At 37.4% G+C, this 13,034-nt stretch overlaps 1 long non-coding RNA gene across 4 annotated transcripts in view; it reads left to right on the top strand.

Annotated features, from left to right (window-relative positions):
* Positions 1 to 13,034, top strand: part of LOC107126550 (uncharacterized) — a 340,932-nt gene that overhangs the window by 115,716 nt on the left and 212,182 nt on the right. The window lies entirely within an intron of this gene.

Raw genomic sequence — 13,034 nt, 5'->3', positions numbered from 1 at the left:
CACTTGAGTACGTTGCCTTACTGCTGTCTTTGGACATACCAGGCAGTCTTCCCCTTATAGGCCTTGATCTTTGTTTCCTCTGCCTGGCACTCTAAATTTTCAGCTAATCTCATGGCTCGCTTATTTACTTCCTTCGTAATTTTATTCTAATGAACCAACTCAGTGAGGCCTTCCTTGATCACCTTATCTAAAATTGCAACTCTTTCCTCTTAGATTTTTATTCCTTTACTATGATTTATTTTTTTCTCCTTATCGGTAAATTTTTCTTATATATTATACCATATATTTGACCTATTTTGTCTTTTCCCCAGAATATAAGCTCTATAAGGGCAAATTATTTGACCGATTTGCTTTCTATTATATCACTTATGGCTAAACCAACACCTGACACATAGTAAGTGCTCAATAAGCATTTGTTGAATAAAAGAATGAAGAGGTTATACAATTGTGTTCCCAATGTTAACTTGAAATTCTGCTATTCAGAATGTTTTTCCATAGAAACAATGCTATTGAGGGTAGGTAGGTCTTATAACATTTGCTCAAAATTGATCTAGGTTCTATAGTGTGCCCCAAACTAAGGGGGTTAGTTGAGGTATCATGCAATGTCTACCAGGTAGCTGTTGCCGATGAGATACACTTGGAAACAATTAATCATAACACAACATTGTAAGGCTTTAAGAGAGGAATTATAGAATTCAATAAGAAACTCAGAGGAAGGAGCAATAGTTTTGGAGTTGGGGTAAATTTTACAGAAGTAACATTTGAACTGGGTCCATAGAGTCAACGGAAGTTTGCCAGAGAGAGAAGGAGGAGAAATATTAATAGGCAGAAAAGATAGCAAATCAGACGTACAAGTATAAAAGTGTATCTTACATTTATGGAAAGAAGAAGTTTTCTGTGACTGGCATATTAGTGAGAGAGGCATGTGGATCAAAGTTGTGAAAAATGCTGGGAACCAGGTTAGGGAACTGAGTTTTATTCTATTGGTGTTCAGAAAGGGTTTTGAATTAAATGGAGTCCTAGAGACTAGTAAAGAAGCAGAAGTTCATTTCTATGTAGAAAGTTGATGCTTTGTGGCTTGTCAGTTGTGGTTTCCAGGTTTTCTTTCATTTCTAGACAATTCCAAAATTGACTGGGCTGCTTCAAATCTTAGGTAATTACTAGTCTCTAAAATCTTACATACTTCTAATTTACTGTGATAAATAACATGCTCAATTATATCTTGTTTTAGAATGTCTGACCTCTGGAAGTCCAAATTAGAATGTACTGAGTTTTACCCAAATATCACCTTTATGATATCCACATACACACTGGCTAAATACTTCCATGTTATCTTTCTAGTCATGGTCAATCAATAAAGTCAAATCTGATGTTTGAGAAGAGACTGGTGATCTGAATGACAGCACAGGAGGTTTGCTTATCAAAAATGCAGGTACCACAGTCCTGAGAGAGACAGCTAAAAGAAAAGATGAGGGAATCAGGATTTCAAATTATCTTCAGCTTGAAGCCTGAATATTGGGTCCCTACCATGAAGAAAATATAGAAGTTAAACATAGAAAAGCTTAATATCCTGAGTTTAGTTTCAAAAATTTAACTTATGTGAGTTGCGATTGAGAAGGCCTGAGCTGACAGCTAATATGAGGCTTACTAAGTATCAGGTACTCTAAGGGCTTTCTCTGTGTTAAAGGCTTTCTCTGTGTTAAATCATTTAATCCTTACAACATTGATTTGAGTTAAGGGTAATTATTCTCCCAGTCTATAGATGAGGAAACAAGCACTGAAATTTTCCTAACATCAGATATCAAAAAAGTGGTAGATGTGGGATTTGAACAAATGTTGGCAACAGTTCATATGAAAAGTTGTATTGGTTTTTTGGTAAGTATTTTAGAATTTTAGGGTTTGTAAGAAACTGTCCAGTGGTTTGTAAACTGTACTCCATGGACCCTCAGGACTTTCTGGGCAATGACTTATATGCCTCCGCTGAAGAGCAGTGGGGCAGGGCACTGAGTGGGCAGGGATCACTTGGGGCAGAGCACAACCAGCACATTCCCGTTGCTTTTGTTTTCCTGGTTGAGGATTCACATATGATTTCATTTGAAGATGGATTTAATACAACTTTTTTAAAAAAGTGAAAACCATTGATCTGGTAGCCTAAGTCATTTTATTGCAGATGATGAAGTTATGGCCTAAGAAATGAATAATAGCATGAGCCAACAGTGCAGTGGAGCTTCCCAAACAGGAAGCCATTCTTTGGCAGCAGTAAGAGGGGCACTGTGGGCCAGGCGCTGTGGCTCATGCCTGTAATCCCAGCTGAGGTGGGCAGATTACCTGAAGTCAGGAGTTCTAGATCAGCCTAGTCAACATAGTGAAACCCCATCTCTACTAAAAATACAAAAATTAGCCAGGTATGGTGGTGGGCGCCTGGAATCCCAGCTACTTGGGAGGTGGAGGCAGGATAATTGCTTGAACCCAGGAGGCGAAGGTTGCAGGGAGCCGAGATCGTGCCACTGCACTCCAGCCTGGGTGACAGAGCGAGACTCCATCTCAAAATAAGTAAAATAAAATGAAATAAAGGGGGAATTGTGTCCCACTTTCTGGGGATGAGTGTTCCCTCTTGTGTAATATTTAGAGTATTGTACTTACTTCTAGAGCCACCTTTTAAAGTTTTATTTTTCATTGAACATAATAATTGTACATATTTATGGGTTACAGTATGTTGTTTTGATACACGAATACAATGTGTAATGATCAAATCAGGGTAATTAGCATGCCCATTGCTGCAAACATCACCTCTTTGTGGTGAGAACATTCAAAATTCTTTCTTCTAGCTATTTTGATATATACTATATATTATTATTAACTATAGCCACCATATTGTGCAATGGAACTCTTAGAACTTGTTTTTCCTGTCTAACTGTAACTTGATCCCAATTGATCAATGTCTCCACATATCATCCCTTACCCTCCTCAGCCTCTGGTAACCACTATTCCACTCTCCTCTTCTATGAGATTAACTTTTTTAGATTCCACTTATGAGTAAGGTCATGCAATATTTTTTTTTCTATGCCTGGTTATTTCACTTAACATAATGTCCTCTAGACTTATCCCTGTTGCTACAAATGACAGGACTCCATTCTTTTTTATGGCTGAATATATTCCATTGTGCGAATGTACCACATTTAAACAAATTCATTCATCCATTGATGGGCACTTAGGTTGATTCCATACTTTGGCTATTGTGAGTAGTTCTATAATAAACATGGGAGTACAAATATCTCTTCAACATACTGATTTCATTTTCTTTGGATATACATCTAGTAGTGGGAGTGCTTATTTTTCGTTTTTTGAGGAATCTCCGTATTGTTTTCCATAATGGCTGTACTAATTTATATTCCCACCAACTATATGTAAGTGTTCCCTTTTCTCCATGTGCTTGCCAGCATTTGTAATTTTTTGGTCTTTTTGCTAATATCCAATTTTAATTGGAGATGAGATATCTTATTATGGTTTGATTTTCATTTCCCTGATCATTAGTGACATTGAGCATTTAAAAATATACCTGTTAGGCAATTTTATGTCTCTTTTGAGAAATGTCTATTCAGATTTGAGTATGTTGAACCATCCTTGTATCCCTGAGATAAATCCTACTTGATCACGGTGAATAATCTTTTTGATGTGTTATTAACTCTGTAGATTGCTTAGGGTAGTATGGACATTTTAACAATGTTAAAGTTTCCAATTTATGAACACAGGATAGTTTCCTTTTATTTGTGTTCTCTTCAATTTTTTGCAACAAGCTTTCTACCCCTTTGTCTTTTTCTTGTTCTAGTATTCTGCTGAGGGTTTTTACATCTATATTCATCAGGGATATTGCCTGTAATTTTCTTTGTTGTGTCCTTTTCTGGTTTTGGAATCCGAGTATGCTGAACTCACAAAATGAGATTGGAAGAATCCCCTCAACTTTAGTTCTTTAGAATATTTTAAGAAGAATTGGTATTAATTCTTCTTATTGTCCTACTCCCTCCTGGCCTGCAAAGTTTCTGCTAAGAAGTCTGCCACCAAGCTTATTAGAACTCCCTTACATGTTATTTACTTATTTTCTCTCACTGCTTTCAGGATCGTCTATTTGTATTTAACCTTTAAGAGGTTGACTATAACATGTCTTGAGATAGTCTCATTTGGGTTGACCTTCCTGTACTTGGATATGTATATTTTTCTCCAGTTTGTAAAGTTTTCTTTTTTTTTAGTAAGCTTTCTACCTCTTTGTCTTTCGCAACTCTCTCTTGAGCTCCAGTACCTCAAAAGTTATTCTTTTCATGTTGTCTCATAAACTCTGTAAGCTATCTTCATTACTTTTCATTCTTTTTTCTCCTTTGTATATTTTCAAATAGCCTGTCTTTGAACTTACTGATTCTTTCTTCTGTTGATTAGTTCAGTTGTTGATACTCCCTATTCCATTTCCCATTTTGTTTATTATAGTTTAAAGTTCTGGAATTTCTATTAGTTTTTGAAAAATTATTTCAATTTCCCTGTTAAATTTCTTTGATAAGTTTCTGAATTGTTTCCCTGTTTGCTTGAAGCTCATTAAGTTTCCCAAAATAGTGATTTTGAATTGTTTGCCGGAGAGCTCACATATCTCCATAGATTTTAGGGTTAGTTTTTGGTGTCTTGTTTTGTCCATTTGGTAAGGTCATATTTCCCTGAATGTTCTCAATGCTGTGGACATGCAACAATGTCTATGTGTTGAAGGATTAGATATTTGTTTGAGTCTTCACAGTGTGCCTTTGTTTATGCTTGTCCTTCTTCACTAGGCCTTCTGGATATTCTAAGCAGACTGACTGTTGTGCTCCTTAAGCCTGTGACTACTGCACTCACCTCATCACTACTGCATGCTATAAGCTTAGGTTTGCTGTGAGTCTCATGAGGGCTCTGAGGTTGGGACAGCCCTCTGGTCCAGATGGACCTGGGGAAGACCCAAAGAGGGTACCCAGGCTGTCTGGGGAAGCTGGCCAGGGACCCAATCCTGCCACTGTCTCAGTGGCCCAGATGAATGTGCCTCCCAGCAATATCCCATGCAGGCAGGACAGTTGCCTGACTGCACTGTGAGGGATTGGAGCTGAGACTAGGCCCCCTGAGACTGGGCCTCATCAGCATTTGCTACGGGAGAGAGGCTGGTGAGCCCATCTTGTTAGCTCAGATTCATGCATCTCCCAGCAGCTTCCTGCACCGGTGGGATAGTTATCCAACTGTGGCAGGAGGAGCCAGATCTGATACTGGGCCCCTTTAGGATCTGCTGTGGGACAGAGGATGGTGAGCCCATCAGGAAGACTCAGACTCTTGGGCTGCAATATATGGGTGAGTCTCTGTCTGGGATCTTGTAGGAGCAGTTCTGGGCTGAGACCTCAGCTGACAGGGCTGGAACTGAGCCACAGGGTAACTTCAGGTTCACTGCCAAGACTAATGTCAATGGGCAGACAACCCCCTCTGCTGAGGCACTAGTGTACATGCTTTCTGTTGAACTCCTTGGAAAATAGTTTTGATTGCAGGCTCAAGGCCAAATTAGTCTGTAGCCAAGTCCCTTAGGGAATGGAGTCATTTTCAGGCTTAAATCCAGGAGCACAATTGGTAGGTCTGCTACCTGGGTGCTGGTTTGCACTCTCAGAACAACCCTCCTAGGTTTAAGCTCCACCAGCATTTCACAACTTCCTACCTGAATCTTGAGGTTCCGACAGAGAGACTTTTGTCTGTAGATGGGTGCAAAATTCTTCTTGTCATTGGGGGATACAAGTGGGTAACTTTCTATCCTGCCCTCTTGCTGATGTCATTCCTCTTATATAGGGACCACATTTTAACTGAGGTACAAAGTGGCCCTGAAGAAGGCAGCAGGCTGTTGTGGAGTCTGGAAACCCAATATGCAGAGTTACTTAATTAATTAAGAATGTACAGCTAGGAAAGGAGACTAAGGGGAAACTCAATAGTTGTCTTCAAATATGAACCATTATATCCAGCAAGGAAAAGATTTGGGCTCAAAAAAGTTTTGGTCTCAAGATAAACATAAAATAGTGGTCTAGCAACAGAATTTTAAAAATGGAAAAGGCATCTTGTAAGGGAGAGAGGTTGCTGTCATCAGATATATTCAACCCAGGTTGTGAACACTGTGTGGCTGTCCTAGCAGTGGTTCCTCTACTAGTTGGAAGGTTTGACTAGATGCCGTCTGAGATCCCTTTAAACTCTAAGAATATATGATTCAAAGAGGTCCTCAGTCCAAGGGATAAATCATTAAATCTTTACACTTCATTTGATGTTATAAATAGCATTTTAGATTATATTCTTTATCCAAGGTCATTTACCATAACCCTTGATATAAATCAATAGATGATATGATTTTAGCTATTCCCAGATGATCTAACATATCAATTCTAAACATAGAATATACATTAGATTTGGTTCACAGATCAGCGAGTTTTAGAACTAAGAGGTGTGTGAGGTCCTTAGAGATTGTTTGGTAAAATCCTTTTATTGTACAGATGATAAAACTGTGGCTAAAAGGCACCATGTCTGTCCCTCCCTTCGATAGATCTTTACGGGGCACGAGAAATATCTTTCCCCTACAGGCTCAGTCCTATTCATTCTCAATCCAATATGAATGAGTGCAGGGCGGTGAGCAGCATTCTTTGACTCACGTCTGGTTGCGCTTAGAAGTTGAGTAATGAGAATTATAATTTATTAAGCACAATTCTGTACCAAGTGCTATTATGTGTGTTTGGCAAACAACATGAAACAATTCTATGAGCAAAACTATTACCCTCCTTTTACAAATGCGAGGCTGCAGAGAAGTGAGGCTTAGAGAGGTTGTGTGATTTACCCAAGGTCACCCGGGTAGTAAGGTGGCACACTTCAGATTCAAATCCATAGAGGTCTGAACTGAAAGTGAGTACCGTATATTGTCATACAGGCGTATACTTTACCGGCCGGCCTTACCTGGAGTGTGTTTTTTTTTTTCCCATCTGATTGGATCTTCCTGGTGTGGGCATTCTCCTGTGTCATGCTTAATCTCTCTACTTCTTTTGGATTCTGGATTTGAAAGACCTGTTCTGCTCCTCAGGGCCAGTCTTGGCAACCAGGTTATCATTACAGCTTTGTGGTTGTGATTCCCATGTTTTTTGTTTGTTTGTTTTCTTTTTACCTTGAATTAGAGCAGGTGAAGTAAATTGCCTGAGGATATAGAAAATAAATGAAAGAGCTGGGACCTGCACTCAAAACATCTTAGTGCTCAGTATAGTGCATTTGCCCTTATATTTTATTCCATATCCTCGTAAAGCTTTAAATAAGATATACACTTTTTAAATTTTTTAATCCAAGCTACACAGAATAATACAAAGTGAAAAGCCATAAGTCATACTCCATCGTCTTCTAGCACTGACTGTTGCTGTGAAGGCATTTAAGGATAATGTGAGCTCCTAATCATTTTGTAGATGATTAAATATTTTTCTCCTTGTATAATCCCAATCTGCAGATTCAAGCATTTCTCATTCATGAAAGATTTTTAAACATATTTTTTTCTGGACCATTTCGTGCATTCTGTTCTTTAAGAAGACTGAATTATGTATACATTGCACTTCTTTTGTCTTCTGCATCTATTAGCTTCTCAAATCATTTTTATAAAATATTTCTATTCATTTTTCTCTTAGTTTATATTTAGAAATGATTTAAAATTTAATTGTAGATTATTTTGTCTATACAAAACAAAATATTTTAAGTTAAACATAATAATAAAGTAAATGCCAATAAACCCACAAAGAACATGTACAAAAATGTGTATTTCCCTCCTAATCCTATCTTCCTTCTATCACTCAAAGGTAACCACAATACTAAATTTTTACTTATAACCTGCTTGTTTGTCTATGTAGATTTAGCATATTATATATGTATGTGTTTTCTTATAGAATATACATATGTCATATATGTATATACACACAATACATTGTTTAATTTTACTTGCTCAGGGGATTTATTAAAATTAAAACCTATTTGACTACATAATCTTCTGTCACTTACTTTTTCACATTACATCATATATTTCTATGGCTTATTTCTGTTAATATAAGTAGCTGTCATTTCTTTATTTTTATTAAGATTTAAAAAATTTTTCTAAATATACTACCACAACAATTTGTGGTGTTTTAGGTTATTTGTTCTGTTATGAACAGTGTTGTAATAAATATGCTTGCATATATTTCCTGATGCAAAAAGCTACTTAGTGAAGTGTATTACTCTAGTTTATCCTAAGAATAGATGTACCCAGTTTTTACTTTATGTATTTACTTTAGGTATTTTGAAGTTCTGTTACTAGGTGTGTAAACATTTAGGATATACTGTCTTCTTGACAAAGTTCATAATATAATTATTGTTCTTAATTCGTAATATAATTCTTGTTCTGAAGTGTGCTTTTCTAATATTAACATAGCTACTTTAGATATTTTATTCTTAAGTAACATAGCTACTTTAGATATTTTATTCTTAGTGATGCATATCTTTTTTCATTGTTTTACTTTTAACACAATTAAAGCCATTTAGTTTCTGATTAGTATTAGCATGATATGTGTTTAATGTGAGTTTCTTGTAATTGATATCTTTAGGCCATTTATTTTTAAGATAATTATATATTAGGGCTTCTTTGTTTTGTTTCTTGTTGTTATGTGGTATGTTCTGTATATATCAATTAGGTCAAGTTGGTTGACAGAATAGTTCAAGTCTTTCTTAGCTTTTAATTTTTTTCTGGGCTCTCTGGGTTTCTAATGTATTTTTCTTTGTATTTCCATGTGAATTTTGGAGTTATAACATTTCTTGACAAACTGCTGATGTTTTAATTGAGATTGCATGAATCTTTATATAAAATAGAGGACAATTGATATTTTGTGGTACTAAGTATCTTTATCTATGAATATGGTATAAATCTCCATTTATGTAGTATTTTTTATTGTCTTTTACATTTTGTTTATGATTTCTCCCTGAAAACATTACCTATGTTTTGCTAGATTTACTTCTAGGTACATTATATATCTTGATGGTATTTAAAATGATATGTTTTCAAAATATTTTTTGTTTATTGCTGTTACATGCAACTGTAATATTTGTACATGGATTTTAGTCTAGCCCCTGTGAAATTTTCTGATTAATTCAAGTAATTTATGTGTAGATTTATTTGGGTTTGTATGCAGATAATCATAGTTTCTGTGAATAATGATAGCTTTGTTTCTATCACTCCAATCTTTACAGTGTTTTTGTTTGTTTGTTTGTTTTTTCTCAGACGGAGTCTCGCTCTGTCACCCAGGCGGGAGTGCAGTGGTGCGATCTCAGCTCACTGCAAGCTCTGCCTCCCGGGTTCACGCCATTCTCCTGCCTCAGCCTCCCGAGTAGCTGGGACTACAGGCGCCCGCCACCATGCCCGGCTCATTTTTCTGTTTTTAGTAGAGACAGGGTTTCACCGTGTTAGCCAGGATGATCTCAATCTCCTGACTTTGTGATCCACCCGCCTCGGCCTCCCAAAGTGCTGGGATTACAGGTGTGAGCCACCGCACCCGGCCAATCTTTATAGTTTTTGTATTTTTGTTTATTTATTTATTTTTTAGGAATACAATTATTTTTATTATTATACGTTAAGTTCTAGGGTACATGTGTACAAAGTGCAGGTTTGTTATATATGTATACATGTGCCATGTTGGTTTGCTGCATCCATTAACTGTCATTTACATTAGGTATTTCTCCTAATGCTAACCCTCCCCCATCCCCCGACCCCACAACAGGCCCCACTGTGTGATGTTCCCCACTCTGTGTCCAAGTGTTCTCATTGTTCAATTCCCACCTATGAGAGTGAGAACATGTGGTGTTTGGTTTTCTGTCCTTGCAATAGTTCGATGAGAATGATGGTTTCCAGCTTCATCCATGTCCCTACAAAGGACATGAACTCATCCTTTTTTATGGTGGCATAGTATTCCATGGTATATATGTGCCACATTTTCTTAATCCGGTCTATCATTGATGGACATTTGGTTGGCTCCAAGTCTTTGCTATTGTGAATAGTGCCACAATAAACATACATGTGCATGTGTCTTTATAGTAGCATGATTTGTAATCCTTTGGGTATATCCCCAGTAATGAGACTGCTGAGTCAAATGGTATTTCTAGTTCTAGATCCTTGAGGAATTGCCACACTGTCTTCCACAATGGTTGAACTAGTTTACTCCCACCAACAGTGTAAAAACATTCCTATTTCTCCACATCCTCTCCAGCATCTGTTCTTTCCTGACTTTTTAATGGTTGCCATTCTAACTGGTGTGAGATGGTATCTCATTGTGGTTTTTATTTGCATTTTTCTGAAGACCAGTGATGATGAGCATTTTTTCATGTGTCTGCTGGCTACATAAATATCTTCTTTTTTTAACTTTAATTTTTTTTTATTATTATACTTTAAGTTCTAGGGTACATGTGCACAATGTGCAGGTTTGTTACATATGTATACTTGTGCCATGTTGGTGTGCTGCACCCATCAACTCGTCATTTACATCAGGTATAACTCCCAACGCCATCCCTCCCCATCCCCTCTCCCCACAATAGGCCCCGGTGTGTGATGTTCCCCTTCCTGAGTCCAAGTGATCTCATTGTTCAATTTCCACGTATGAGTGAGAACATGCGGTGTTTGGTTTTCTGTTCTTGCGATAGTTTGCTGAGAATGATGGTTTCCAGCTGCATCCATGTCCCTGCAAAGGACACAAACTCATCCTTTTTTATGGCTGCATAGTATTCCATGGTGTATATGTGCCAAGTTTTCTTAATCCAGTCTGTCACTGATAGACATTTGGGTTGATTCCAAGTCTTTGCTATTGTGAATAGTGCCGCAATAAACATACGTGTGCATGTGTCTTTATAGCAGCATGATTTATAATCCTTTGGGTATATACCCAGTAATGGGATGGCTGGGTCATATGGTATTTCTAGTTCTAGATCCTTGAGGAATTGCCATACTGTTTTCCACAATGGTTGAACTAGTTTACAATCCCACCAACAGTGTAAAAGTGTTCCTATTTCTCCACATCCTCTCCAGCACCTGTTGTTTCCTGACTTTTTAATGATTGCCATTCTAACTAGTGTGAGATGGTATCTCATTGTGGTTTTGATTTGCATTTCTCTGATGGCCAGTGATGACAAGCATGTTTTCATGTGTCTGTTGGCTGTAAAATGTGTTCTTTTGAGAAATGTCTGTTCATATCCCTTGCCCACTTTTTGAAGGGGTTGTTTGTTTTTTTCTTGTAAATTTGTTTGAGTTCTTTGTAGGTTCTGGATATTAGCCCTTTGTCAGATGAGTAGATTGTAAAAATTTTCTCCCATTCTGTAGGTTGCCTGTTCACTCTGATGGTGGTTTCTTTTGCTGTACAGAAGCTCTTTAGTTTCATTAGATCCCATTTGTCAATTTTGCCCTTTGTTGCTGTTGCTTTTGGTGTTTTAGACATGGAGTTCTTGCCCATGCCTATGTCCTGAATGGTATTACCTAGATTTTCTTCTAGGATTTTTATGGTATGAGTTCTAACATTTAAGTCTCTAATCCATCTTGAATTAATTTTCATATAAGGAGTAAGGAAAGGATCCAGTTTCAGCTTTCTACTTGTGGCTAGCCAATTTTCCCAGTACCATTTATTAAATAGGGAATCCTTTCCCCATTTCTTGTTTTTCTGAGGTTTGTCAAAGATCAGATGACTGTAGATGTGTGGTGTTATTTCTGAGGACTCTGTTCTGTTCCATTGGTCTATATCTCTATTTTGGTACCAGTACCATGCTGTTTTGGTTACGGTAGCCTTGTAGTATACTTTGAAGTCAGGTACCGCGATGCCTCCAGCTTTGTTCTTTTGACCTAGGATTGTCTTGGCAATGCGGGCTCCTTTTTGGTTCCATATGAACTTTAAAGCAGTTTTTTCCAATTCTGTGAAGAAACTCGTTGGTAGCTTGATGGGGATGGCATTGAATCTATAAATAACCTTGAGCAGTATGGCCATTTTCACGATATTGATTCTTCCTATCCATGAGCATGGAATGTTCTTCCATTTGTTTGTATCTTCTTTTATTTCACAGAGCAGTGGTTTTTAGTTCTCCTTGAAGAGGTCCTTTACATCCTTCTAAGTTGGATTCCTAGGTATTTTATTCTCTTTGAAGCAATTGTGAATGAGAGTTCATTCATGATTTGGCTCTCTGTTTGTCTGTTACAGGTGTATAAGAATGCTTGTGATTTTTGCACATTAATTTTGTATCCTGAGACTTTGCTGAAGTTGCTTATCAGCTTAAGGAGATTTTGGGCTGAGATGATGGGGTTTTCTAAATATACAATCCTGTCATCTGCAAACAGGGACAATTTGATTTCTTTTTTTCCTAACTGAATACCCTTGATTTCTTTCTCTTGCCTGATTGCCCTAGCCAGAACTTCCAACACTATGTTGAATAGGAGTGGTGAGAGAGGGCATCCCTGTCTTGTGCCAGTTTTCAAAGGGAATGCTTCCAGTTTTTGCCCATTCAGTATGATATTGACTGTGGGTTTGTCATAAATAGCTCTTATTATTTTGAGATATGTTTCATCAATACCAAATTTATTGAGAGTTTTTAGAATGAAGGGCTGTTGCATTTTGTCAAAGGCCTTTTCTGCATCTATTGAGATAATCATGTGGTTTTTGTGTTTGGTTCTGTTTATATGCTGGATTACGTTTAATTATTTGTGTATGTTGAACCAGTCTTGCATCCCAGGGATGAAGCCCACTTGATCATGGTGGATAAGCTTTTTGATGTGCTGCTGGATTTGGTTTGCCAGTATTTTATTGAGGATTTTTGCATCGATGTTCATCAGGGATATTGGTCTAAAATTCTCTTTTTTTGTTGTGTCTCTGCCAGGCTTTGGTATCAGGATGATGTTGGCCTCATAAAATGAGTTAGGGAGGATTCCCTCTTTTTCTATTGATTGGAATAGTTTCAGAAGGAATGGTACCAGCTCC

This window comes from Macaca fascicularis, chromosome 1 (assembly GCF_037993035.2).
Source record: "Macaca fascicularis isolate 582-1 chromosome 1, T2T-MFA8v1.1".
NCBI lineage: Eukaryota > Metazoa > Chordata > Mammalia > Primates > Cercopithecidae > Macaca > Macaca fascicularis.
The sequence above is the reverse complement of the archived record's forward strand: the minus strand, read 5'-3'. Positions and strand labels throughout refer to the sequence as shown.